At 27.2% G+C, this 14,299-nt stretch overlaps 1 pseudogene across 1 annotated transcript; it reads right to left on the reverse strand.

The window, feature by feature from the left end:
* Positions 1 to 8,018: 8,018 nt before the first annotated feature.
* Positions 8,019 to 9,919, reverse strand: LOC111302094 (cytochrome P450 94C1 pseudogene; annotated as a pseudogene). The gene has a single exon (XR_016328294.1). The product of XR_016328294.1 is annotated as a cytochrome P450 94C1 pseudogene (transcript).
* Positions 9,920 to 14,299: the final 4,380 nt, after the last annotated feature.

Consider the following 14,299-nt stretch of genomic DNA (forward strand, 5'->3'; position numbering starts at 1 on the left):
ATTAATAGTATACTAATCTTTTTTTAATTATAGTAACTCTAATTTTTTTTAATACTATAAGTGTTTCATGCGTGATGCCAATGATCGAAAGATCATTGATTTAATTTTAGCAATTAAAATTTAAATTTTGACAAATTCAAATATATAAAAATAAAAAAGGTGTTTACTGTTTGAAATGAATAAATTTTGCGACTAATATTTTTGTTAATATGTTTATATTTGCTTACGAGCTAGAAATTAAGAAAAGAAAGCTTGGCAATATATACTTATTAATATTTAAGGTTTTAGATTCTGAAAAAGCCCAATTAGGATTATTGCTTGGGTTGGCTGACCATGATGAGGTCAGTTGAGCCTGGACCATAGGGTTACGAAAAATAAGAAGGCTCATATGAAGGTTTGCTAATGGGCCTTGATCAGCATTTTCAATATATAATATATTTAAATAAATAAATAAATAATTTATTATAATTAAATAGGCGAATGAAAATCGTATTGAATCTTTTGTAATTTTAAAATTTAAATTTTATTAACAATGTATAAAATAATAATTTCCTTTTTAAATACACCTATACAAAGAAGGAAAATACTAAAATGCTTATTCAAAAACTGAGCTCTTCGATTTCTATTACTTTCATTTTACTTCGAATTGTAATCAAAATATCAATTTTCTTCTTCTATTTATTTTCCGAATGATACTTAGCAGTTTGCGAAATTTCTTTGACAACATAAAAAAATAAAAAATTTGTTGTTTGTTGAGAGAGAGAAACATTATATAATTCCAAGGGGAATGAATTTGCATGCCTTGATGATTCTGACTTTTTTTCCCCTTCACATGTTTTCGATTTTCTTAATTATATTGTTATTTTTTTATTATTTTATTACATCGAATCTCAAATTTGTTTTTGAGTTTTGACTAGTCAATGATACACGTTTGTGTTTAGAATTATTTATAAAACAAGTCGGGTCAAATAAATTGATTGATGTTAGAAAATTTTTGTCGAAGATTCGATTGAATTCAAATAAATTTAACATTATTTTTTAATAGTATTATAAATATATTTTAAAAATAAAATTAAAAAATATTTTTATTAATTAAGTATTATTTTAAGCTGAACTCAAAATTTTAAAAACTGAGTTCTCTTTCTAAATAAATAAATAAAGGTAATTATCAAAATTTTATAAAGAATAAATAGCATGTGCAAACTATGTAAATCGTACAACAATTAACAAAATTTCTAAAGTTGTGGACCTCATTGTTTCTTTGATCACTTCATTGCCTCCACCTCCCAAAATTTTTTTCCCAATTGTCAAAGGGCAAAAAGTAAATTGACATCAAAATCTACCCCACCAAAGCAACCATAGTTCAAGGAACTAGAAATACTATCAAATCAAGCGGCGCTAATTGTCAAAATTCATTAATTCTTTTGCCGGTTGGAATTGGGAACACATGTTAAGCTATTTCTTTTGGATTTTAATCAATAAGATTATACTTCTAGTTATCTACTTTTCACAAGTTATCCACTGATTGACTTGGTGATTCGATCTTTAGTTTTAATTAATTTTTTAATTGGGTCGTTTATATAGTTGATCTCTATGAGAAATCTAAATTATTGACCCACCATGATTTGTTGAGTATTTTTTTATTATTATGAATAAATTGAAAATGAACTTGTCAAATAATTTTCAAATCATAACTAAAATTTTGTAAAATAATTTCTTATTGTTTTATTATTTCATTAAAAATTAAAAATAAAAATACATTAGAGAAAAAGTAAAAACATTTTTTTAGTAATTTCATTAAAATGATAATGATTATTTTTAATTTTCATTTCAATTTTCATATGGCTGTTTTTCTAAATATGTTGTTATCTTTTACATAATTAAAAATTTTATATATGAGATTTTAAAAATATTTTTATTAACTCAACATTAATTAAAATGGTACTAATCCATAATTTAAGGTAAGATGTCGATGATAATTTAAAGATTGAAAAATTAAAAAACATTTTTCTTATATATACCTCCAAAATATTTTTTAAAACATTTTTTATTGACAAAATATTTGTTGATAAAAAAAATATTTGTGAAAAAAAAAAAAGGTACCCTCATGATCTGTCAAAGCTAAGAAAATAGAGCTTTCACTGCCTCCATGAAACAGTTCAGTCAGTTGTACCATACCATTTCTTTCTCCTTGATAACTTGTTTAAAACGTACACAACATGTAAAAACCCTAATAATTGTGATTTAGGATTAATTTAGATAAATGATAAAATTAATTTTGAAAAGATTAAAAATAATAAAAAATATGAGATTAGTTATCGTAAAAGTAAAGTTAAAATTAATGATAAAATATATATTTTTAGATGAAAAATAGCAATAAAAAATAGTAACGACAATAAAAAGAATTGTAATAAAAAAAATTCAATAAAAACATTACATTAAAATTTATATATAATAAAATAATTAAAATTAATAAAAATAATAACATATTAAATAATATTTTTATTATATTAAATTAACAAAATTATTTTATAATTTTTAAATAAAAAAATTAGTTAAATTATAAAGATAAAATTATTTATTCAATATAATTATAAGGGCAAAACAATAAAAATAAAAAATAAAAAATAAAAATGGCAAATGGCAAATGGCAAATGGCGTTGGGTCAATGCACCCAAAACTTCCGGTCACTAAATGGCTAATCAAGCATTCAACATGATAATAAATGATTGATTCAATTGATTAATGTTCATTTTTCTTTATGAAAAGATTTTTAATTTGAAATCTGTTAGTGATCACTTATTAAGATTATGTACGATCTGTAATAATCTATCTTAAATTATCAAATATGATACATCTTAACTTAATTTAAAAAATTAAATAATTTATCTATTTCAAAATTTTCTTAAAAGAAAAGAATCAAGCGTTAGAGACAACTTTTCATAAAAAATGTTATCTCACCGGGACAATGTTTCAATCAAACTGAAGCCCTAGTTGCTTTGCATTTCCACACTACTTAGTTGATATCTACCAAAAAAATGACATACATCAACAAACAAAAAGGTTAAAGAGTATAAAAAATTTTTAAACATTTTTAAACTCTAATTAAAAAATTATTTAAATATTTTTATTTCAATTAGTCAATTTTTTTAATATTTATTTGTATTCAATTCAATTTTTATTTAAATAAAAAAGTTAACACCATAAATTTTTGTCAACTAAAATAAAATTTATGTGACATTAATAAAATAAATGAAAGTTTATCATATGACACAATTAACATGAAAATTAAATAAAATCAGATTTCTTCCTTTTTTTTTTTCTTTTGTATTTTCTTGGTTACTCTCTTTTTAAAATCTCTTTAAAAATTCAATTGATTGCAATTCAAAAATTAATTGATTAAATTTATCATATAACTAAATTTCGTCAACTTAAAAGTTCAATTAAATCAAAATAAAAAATTTAATTGATTGTAATAAAATATTAAATATTTGAATAATTATTAAATTATAATTTAAGAGTATTTTGACCCTTTAACCAAAAAAAAAATGAACACACAAAATACAAAGAGTCCATTTCAGTTATATATATATTAGACATGCAAAATCCATAAATCCCTTGCTGCTAAGTTGATTTCATCCATATAAATTTATCAGTTTTGACAGTAAATTTTATTCTAGCCTTCTTTGATGTTAATTTACAATATATATGAAGCATGACATATCCAATCTCTCGGTTTAGAGAACTAAATGATGACATGTCTTGTTATAAAATAATCACAGAAAATCAAGGATAAAATTTTAAATAAAAATATTTATCTAAAAATTATGCTAAAATTTCTAAACTTTTAATTAAAAAAATTTGCATGCTTAATTGCTTCATTCATATAGTTAATTCTTCTTACCAACATAATTTAAATGAAGAACAGAGACCAAAACTTCATGCTCCTGTTGTTTCACCGTGGAATTTAATGTTAAAAATTGTTAATTAATTCCTTGTCGATAGTGGCATGTTCCCTACAAAAAGCTGAGAATCATCAATTTCATAAACAGCTTTCCTTCGAGGATATTAATCAGCCACGAAAATTTAATGGTAAAAGCTTTGATTTCAATACAGATCAGATCATTATTAAAAGGAAGAAAGGCACGAGACGACATTTAGGAAATGGCTTAAGCTAGGGAAAAGAAAGTTTTCTGTCGGTGAAGGCTCACCTGCTGCATTTCATACTTATATTTACAAATTGGAGATAGAGTCAAAATTGTGGTCCAGATTTGGCTTTGATGAAAATTTATGGTAACCATTATAACTTAAGATGCAAGATATTTCATATTTCACGCAGGAAAAACATGAAAAATTAAATTAATTAATGAGACTTACCACTTTTTTTCTGTTAGCTAAGCTTCTTTTCAAATATATATAGAGTTGCTTTTTAATGCCCAGACATGTTAATTTTTTAATTTTACAAATAAAAATAATTATCACATATTTTATTTATTATTATTATTATATATACTGTTGATATATGTACTGATTTTTGGTATATAAATGCTCTAATAAAAACTAATTTTCCAACAAATTTTCTTCCATCGAAAGTTTTAGTTAAATTCCCTACCACGTTGGGGAGAGCATGCATGAATCTTACATGAAAACTGCCAAGGGTTTTGTTATTACAATATTACTTTGCTTGAATATCGGATTATTTTTCTATTTTTTTAGTCAGATCAGCTCCTCGATCTAGATGTAGAAAAATGCTTACAATTAAATATTATTAATTCTTGAATTTTCCTTGTGCTTACAAATTTTAAGAATTGGAAGCCAATAATTGTGCCATTGGGAATCTTATATATGAATAATTTAATCATTTCATTATTCATTTAATTTGATCATTGAATTGGGAACTTTCATTCGGAATCTTTTTCTAACCAATATAAAATTTTGAACAATTTTTATTACGTCAATAATTGCATAGTTTATTAATAAAATTTTTAATTTTAATTTTAATTTTAATAATTAACATTTCAATTTCAATAATTTTAATTAAAATTTTTTTTATTGGCACACCGTTTCATAATTTTCATATTTCCTTATACCTCGTGATTAATTAAAAATATGATTATGATTTAAAAAAAAGTAGTCTCAACCACTGTCCTTAGATTAATTAGTTTAAAGTTATAATAAAAAGAATGTCTTCAATTTAGCTTTTCAGAGCCAAATTAAGCCGACATTTAGCCTTCAGCCCATCAGCAGAGGCAATTGTCAGAACCTAATTCTCATAAAAATATAGAATACAATAATAGAATCATTTCTCCAGAAACATGGATCTCTAGGTCCAATGTGCATAAAGAAGTTATGAGTTTGGCTTTGGAATAAAATAATAAATACAAAATAAACAAAAGCTTATGGTTTGCAAAATATTGCCCCTATGCATGTGGGTGGGAAAAATAATTTTTTATTTAAATTTTAATTAGTAGTTGTACTACACTTAATTATTTGTCCTCTCTAATAATATATACAATCACTTTATGAATGTATCAATTTTTAATATAAAATTTGGTACATCTAAGTTGCTCAAACTGTATTTATTCCGTGATGTTATGCATTTAAGATTAATTAGTGTCAAGAGATTGGAATTTAAAATAATGTTAAATTTAGATAATTTTTTTAATAGTCTATTAATTATTTTATAAATTAAATAGTTCACATTAATTTGATCAATAAACTATTGTTATGCTATTTGAGACAAGTATAATCGAGATAAAAGTTTTAAGAAACTTAGCATTACTCAATTTCAATAACCATTATATATCCAATTTTGAGCAAGAATAATCAATTTTAACTATTTAATTAAAGACAATGTTACATACTCATAATTCATATACATATTATACACATATGCATTATTTTTTTTGTTTTAAAATTATTTTTCTTCAATTTATTCTCATGTTGTCAAATTTTTTTGTATGAAACTTATGTAATTATTATATATATAATTTTTCCCTTCAATTAAACATTCAATTTAATTTGAATCAGAATTCAAGATTCAAAACCCAAATTTAATGACTTGATTTAATTATACATTAATTAGAGTTAATTATTGAAAGAAACAAGGCATCAAATCAAATAAGTTATGGTGGCAAAAGAGTGAATGAACAAGTCGATAAAGCACGTTACCTCTTGCCCAAGGAAAAGCAACTAATAATAAAAGTACATAAAAACATGGGGCGGCTACCCACATTATCCATGGCCTACGACCTCTCATGGTGGGGATAGTTTCATTTACTATTTGTTTGGACAACACCAAACATGTGAACTTCTCTATTCTTGGCAATATACACCCAACCTTTTCCTATACTTAATTAATCCAACATTAAATTAAGTTTGACTATTAATTTTAATAAAATTAGATATTAAAAATAAGGTTGGTAAATTTTGAATTTTAAAAATTTTAAAACTTTTTTAATTTTAATTCAATATCTTATTTTAAAAAAATAAACGTTAAAATTTAACATAATTCTATTTGAACGTACAAAATTTTCAGAACATATCAATGTCAACTTCGTATATAAGTTATTATCTTATTTTTAGAAAAATCTTTTTTATTTTTTTGACTATTCAATTTCACAAATTAGCTTAACCTTTCAACTCGTAAATTAAAGCTTTACAATTATAAGAGAATGTTGAAATCAACAAAAATTTAATTCCAGTAATTATTGATTTTTTCATCTCATTATCACAATTAATACTTTCATTAAGAGAAAATGAAAAGTTTAATTCATTAAACTAAAAAAAAATGATGAAATCTCTTTCTCTTCCTTATCTAATATTTTCCTGTCAATCTATTTTAATATTGTTGATTTTCCAAAAACCTTTATAAGAAAATCTTTTAAAAAATTGCCTATTTTTAATCCTTCAATTTTTATCTAGATTTTATTTTTAAAAAAATATTCATCAATTTGTAAGTATTTTTATTATTTTATTTAAAATTTTAAGATTTATTGATGAATATACTCACTAATTTATAATTTTCTTATACAGAATCCATCAATTAAAAAACCTAACTTACAAATTCAAAAGATATTGAAAGAATCTGATCATAAATTTGTTTATTTATACTGTAAATTCTTAACCTATTTCAATTTTTTTTTTTTTGTTAATAACATATCTTCATATTTGTTTTTAAAAAACTTACTATTTCACATGTTAATAAAACATATATGTATAAATATATTTTAATATATTTTATTACTGTTGTTGCTGAACCATATCAATGCGCAGAACACTACCTAATAATATTTTTTTTGACCAACAAAATCAATTTTAAATACACAAAATGAGATAAAGAAAGTAATAAATATTAAAATTCTTTCTCGTCTAACATTTTTACTATTTGATTTCATTTGGGTTCTTGTATTTAATCATTTTTCATCTCTCTTTATGTGAAATTAAATTGTATTTTATGATTAAATCAGTCATAAAATATAATCAAATCACAACGAAAGAACCATCCATCACATTGTCAAAAAGAAAAAAAAAAAACTCTACGACTTTATAGGTTTTACTCTAAGTTTGTGAAATTCGCAAACTTAGATCAATTACGTTGGCGCTTTCGTCATCTCAAGAAATATAATATATGGTTGGATTCATTATCAAATTTTTGAAAGGGTGAATATAATATAATCAACACTACTTATTTATTTTCTAAACTAAAAATATAGAAAAAAGCAATTACTTTCTGCCTATATCTTTTTTTGAACGTAATTATAAATAAGCTCTATATGATCGGATCCAATAAAAAGAATCTAGTTTGAATATTTTATAATCCCGAAAATGGACGGAGTAAGAGTAGTACAAAAATAAAAATATTACTATATAATTGCAAGTAATAAGAAGAAAAGTCAATAATTATTTGGTATGTCGTTAAAATATTAATTTTTTTTTAATTTTAGTGATTAAAATTTAATTTTTTTTTATAATTTTAAACAAAAATAATAAGGGGAAAATAAGCTCATTGTCAAAACTTGAAAAGCATTTGTACTAAAATTTTAAGCCTTTGGTACTAAGAAAATGTTAGATATAAGATATGTACAATATGTCTGTTAAAATTCCCATATCTGATGAAAACTTTACAGGAAGAAACATATCCCTTTGACCCATGTTTATATCTAAGCATTTACCCCTTAGTAGTTTCAATCTCAACTCAGATGGGCCAGCTTATACCTAAGCATTTACCCCCTAATGGAAGCTAACCAGCTGCGCCCGTGTTGTGAATTAACTCTGCATGAGATGATTCCCAACAATTGTGGGCATGCATGTCTAAAGTTAAGCTCCCCTTTTTTGGACTAGAATCGGTAAGCCACCTCTTACAGTGGCGGTGAGACCAGGGGCAAACCTTGGTGCTTGATTCGGATCGGCAACCCGGATGTTGTACCGCCTGATAATGGCTAGAACCACACATTTCATATCCACCAAAGCCATTTCCTTCCCTAAACAAACCCTTTGTCCAGCTTGGAAAACTGGGAATTTGTATGGGTTTTCAGGGATATATCTACCATTTTTCAACCATCTCTCTGGCTTGTATTCAAGACAATCTGAGCCCCAAACCCAGTCCATCCGACCCATTGCATATTGGTGGTAGGTTACCCTGGTGCCTTTCCTCACAAAGGTACCATCAGGCAAAATGTCATCTTCTTGAGCAAACTTTGAATCAAATTGGACTGGTGGAAACAGTCTCAAGCTTTCGTACAAAGCGGCGTGTAAATAGTGCATTTGTTGCATTTGGTTGAAGCTTGCAAACTGTTGATCACTCGACGTCCCCATGACTCTTTCCAACTCGTCTCGGATGGCTGACTCGACTTCTGGATGCTGAGATAACAGCCAGAAGAAGCTGGTCAACCCTGAGGCCACCGTATCACGACCAGCCAAGAGGAAACTTATAACAATGTCTCTAAGATACTTGTCGTCATTGATTGTGCCCATGAATCTTGACAAAAGATCGTTACTGTCTGGAAAGGCCTTTTCTCGCCGTTGATTAATCATCTCTTGAGCGAATTCATCCACCATTTTAATAGCTTCTTTGAGCTGCTTTTCCGTGCCCAAATTCAATAGCCTTTTGACTTTCCATATCAAAGGTGAAGATGCCACCGCTCTTTGTGCCGATAATTTAGATGCTAAATCAAAAGCTTCAGCAAATTCTGAAATGGGTAGTGATAAATTGAGGCAACCAGGGTCTAACCCGAAGGAGAATTTGCAGATATTATCGAATGAAAATCTTCTAAACACGTCTTGTAAATCTAAAACTTGTTCTTTACCAGAAACTGATGATAAAAGAGGGATAAGCCTGGATTGAATCTCGGACTTGACAATATCAAACGCGTGCGTTCTTATGGAGATGCTACCAAGCTCAAGGCTGGCCATTTTCCTTTGAAACTTCCATGAATCACCATCAACATTGAAAATACCTCTACCAAGAAGATCACCAAGAAGAGCAGAGAAGGGTTTCCCTTTTGGGTAGTTTTCAAACCTGGTTTTGAGAATGTGCTCCACATTTTCAGGGTTTGCAGTGATGATATTGCCAAGAACATGGATATGGATCGTTCCGGTGGGAGAGTTTTTAAGAAGGTGAGTATACCAATCAGAAAGATTATCGAATTCTTTGGTCCAACTCGAAGTAAGAAAAGCCTGGCAGATTTCACAATTACACCAGAGCTTCAACCTCAAAACTAAGATCAACAATGAAAACAAAGAAAACATGAGGGTGAAAGAGAAGAACATGAAGCAGAAAGCACTGCACATGGAGCAAAACCACAAGGAAAGTTCAGAATCCATTGATTGAAAAACAACAACAATAAAACAAAAGTTGAAGAAATCAAAGAAGGGAAAGCTTAACAACTAGGGGTAATGAGTTATGAGGAGATAAGGAAATGAAGAGAACCCATGCCTTTATATAATATTGGGTCACTTTTTTTCTACTGGTAAGAAGGCGGGGACCAAAAAAATGGAAAAAATAAAAGTCAGTTAATTGAGTATTCAATATTTACTATAATCGTACTAATTTTATTGATTTGGATATCTTCGAGCTGTTTGGCACGCGAGAAAAGATTAATTGTTGCATGAATAACGCGTGCGCAAAATAAACAATAGTCCTTTTTGGAGAAGGAAAATTGCCAAATTGGGGGGTCCCTTCCAGACTTCGGCCTCTCTTATTTCTAGACTTCTTTCATTTGCTTGTGGAGTTGCGTCCGTTCAACCACGTGCCTGCCTTCAAATTGATGTGCTTTTTCCAACTTGCGAGTAGAGTGACAAATTGACAATTCCAAAGCCAACTTGATTTTCATGACGAAGGGAGAGAGAGATTTAAAAAAAAAAAATTTGATATTAACAAATGAATAAAAATTAGTTTGTGTAAATAATAAATGAAATTACTTTGTTTCTTTGATTTTGATTCTCCCTTGATTTAAAAATATTTTGTTCACAGTCTTTGCATAACAATTTGCATTATTACATATATCAATTTCATAGTTTGATCTTTAATTTATAAATAGAAAATTTTTTATCGAAATTTATAAATAAAGTTAAACATTTAGAATTTCAAATCTAACTTGACAAAAAAATAATGGTTGAATCTTTTTTGGATTAAAACAACAAAAATAAAAAGAGAAATAGAGTGGGGAAAGAGAAAAACAAGCTCATGCTTTTTTTTTTCTTTTAATTGCTAATAGTTACGAGATATGTTAATAGAATATTGAATTTTTAACTTAAGTGATTTCGATCAAATTCAAGATAAAACATGTTTTAATCGATAATTTTATGAAGTTAGATTTATCAATAAAATTATAATCATCACATAATCGTTAACGCATATCAAGAAAAAGAAAAAACTAATAAGTAAATTAAATCAATATTAATAAATTAATATATAATCAAATAAAATTCACATATGATAAAATTTGAACATAAAATTCAAAAAATAATTTCAAGTTCTATAAACACATTGAGACAAAGATAAAAATAATTCTTAATTATTAAAATTTGAGGGTTCATGTTAGAAGCCTCATTTCATAGATCAAAATCTTAGTATAAAAAGAAGGAAAAAAAATAAGTCGTAACAGTTGACGATCTTATTCAATATGAGATGACGCTAAAGAAGCCAGAATTAATTAAAAAAAAATTTATGATCACGGATGTCGGCCACGAATGGTCATGTACAGCTCGTCGTTTACTGCAGACATAGCCAGAGCGGCAGCAGACGAAAGGCAAATTTGCTGCCCACCGTTTTCCTTTAGAAAATCTACTCGTTGAATCTATCCAATTTTCAAATATTGTTTTCTATCTCTCCAACGCCGCATCGCCACCGGCATATTTTCCCACTACTACAACAGCCTAATTAGTTTTAAGACAACAAATTGTTAGATATTCTGTGTTTGTATCTTCGCTACTTTTCTTCCTTCAATTCTTTCTTCCCAAGTAAATAGTATAAAGCTATAGCATTATACTATTTATTTATGTTTTCACTTAGACCAAAATCGAAAGAATGATAAGAGGGAATAAGATTCATATTTAAATCTAAAATTTTATGTCGAATTTATTTCATATTAAATATATATAATATAAAAATTATTTTATTATAATTTATCTTAAAATATTAAATATAAAATTTATTATTTATTTATATTAAATTTATATATAATTTTTTATTAATTTTAAGTTGTATCAAATTTATTTAAATTAAAAAATAACGATTCTTTAAGAAACAATAATACTCACCTATGGTGGAAAAAGAGCAGTTGAATTGGTGGGTTTTGCCCCCAATAAAAATAGAAATTAAAAGAGGATATAATTTCATATATCTTTTGGATGTTTGATGTTAACTTTGAGGTTGTCTTTACTGCCGCCGTAACATTGAGGTTATCCTAGCAAAGCTGTTATTTCAACATGTTGTCCACGTTTTATAAAAGCATGATCCATATTCCCCAGTCTTCTCACATTTTCCATTCCCAGGTTGGTCTCTATCCCGAGACTTAAGCTTCGAATTCATGTAGTTTTAGAATTAGGGCATTCACATTTTTGATATCTCAGATTAATTTTTTTATCACGGTTCATATCTTTGTAAAGTATTATCCGTTCTGATTTCATGACCTCACGATTTTATTTTACAAAAGATGTTTCACAAGGTAAAAGTGGTGTGAATCCTTATATACCCCAGAGATCTTCTTATTATGTTCGATGTGAGATTCATGACTTTTCTTTAAGTTCGTGACATTTTTCCGTACCTAATCTCGTGACGCCCTCATCACAGAGGTTGATCACTCTACCTACCTCTCTCGAGGTACTTGACGTAAATCGAACGATTTAAGGTTGGCTCTGATACCACTTGTCACGGGTCGAGACTTAAGCTTCAAATCCGTGCGGCTCCAAGACCCGAGCATTCATCTTTTCGGTATCTCAGATCAACCTTTTTATCACGATTCACACCCTTGTGAGATATTATCCGCTCTAATCCTCTGACCTCATAATTTTATCTTACAAAAGACATCTCACAAGATAAAAATAATGTGAACTCTTATATATCTTAAAGATTCTTTTATTATGTTCGATGTATATTCAAGATTTTTTTTTTTTTTTAGGTCGATGACATCTACACGTATCTGCTTGCACAATAAGGAACGGCTGGTCCACACCACCTTCCATTTTTCGTATGTTTTGAGCTGTTCAAAAGTGGGGCATCACACTTCTTTTTCTTTCTTAATTTTGACTATGATATGACATAAGTTCATTGTTTGTTTTTGTTGTTTGGTCCGAGAGAGAGAGAGAGAGAGAGAGAGAGAGAGAGAGAGAGAGGGGCTGTAAATTTCATGCATCACACTGTTGTCAACTTCAATATCCCCACAATCTAACTGTGTGAATTTAAACCAAACCCGTCGCCTTTAGTTTGATTGGACCCCTACAATTCACAAGTCCTTTTCAGTCCTGAGCTGTTCTTTTTCGGCCCTTTTCATTATAGTATATTCTCGACTTTTTTTTAAAATTTTCTTTGGATAATTATTTAATTTGTCATTCATTTTACTTGAAAGCATTCAAGATTAGATTTGGATTCTATAACATTTTTAGTATGAATATTAATTTTAATAAAATTTATTAAATATAAAATTTTTATTAAATTTTTTAATTTTAATTATAATAAAAATTTTTCAATCATAATAACAATAATTGTTGCTATTATTTAATTTTATCAAAACTTATCTCATCATTTATATAAAATAAAATTTAATATTACTTTGATGTTCATTTTTGAGTAATCTTTTACTATTAGTTTTTGACAAGGATATTGTTCATATACTTTCAATGGCGTGGGCCTTTACGGTAGGTAGCTACTAGATAAAAATCTTTCTTAATTGAAGATTGGCTGGACAGACAAAGATCAGAGTAGGTAGCTACTACATTAAAATATTATTTATTATTTTTTAGTCTTTTAAATTAATTTAAATTCAAAATCTTTATTTTTAAATTCGATTTTAGTATAATTAAATTAATATTTTATTATTTTTATCATGTATAGATTTTTTTTCTTAATTTTAAATTTTAAATAGCCAAATGTCTAATTTATATGCAAATGGATTACTATTATGTTCTTACTAAAAAATAATTTGATGCGTAAAATTTTCGTGTGAAATTCAAATAAATATTTATTATACGCAATCTTCTCTTATAATTTTATAGAAAATTATTTTCACCACTAAAATATGTAATCACCAAATCATAAAACAGTATCTTTAAAGATTACTATTATATTTTTACTATTCAAGATAAAATGGTGAAAGAGAAAGGGAGGCGGAAGACTAGACATCAATAATATTTTGAGTTTTAATGGGGAAAAGTTAAAAAAAAAAAAAACAAAGTAGTTAAGTGATTTTGCCTGCCGTCTTCTAGAGCTGCAGCCATGGAACAAATGTTGCCACCGCACTTTGAAAATTGCATAAAATTTCAATTTTCACATGCTGATATCCATGTTTTAACTAAGAAAGTACACCTTCACTGGTTTAAGGGTTTTAGACGCTTCCTATTTCTGCCGCAGAAAGCAGAAGAAAACCATTAACAGAATTGGAAAGCGTAGTCAAAAGGGGAGGGAGAGAATTGGTTTTTTTTGTAAAACTATAATGATTTTGTGGATGACCAGAAGCCAACTCAATCTATATATGCAAACATTAGAGATATGGTTGAACCTTGGCCAATCAAATAAAGAATTCCAAATTGGATATTGCTTCCTTTGAACAGTTCATGAATGTTTCTATTTACTCCATTG

This window comes from Durio zibethinus, chromosome 15 (assembly GCF_047325235.1).
Source record: "Durio zibethinus cultivar Kanyao isolate XHJ-2024 chromosome 15, ASM4732523v1, whole genome shotgun sequence".
NCBI classification, from domain to species: domain Eukaryota; kingdom Viridiplantae; phylum Streptophyta; class Magnoliopsida; order Malvales; family Malvaceae; genus Durio; species Durio zibethinus.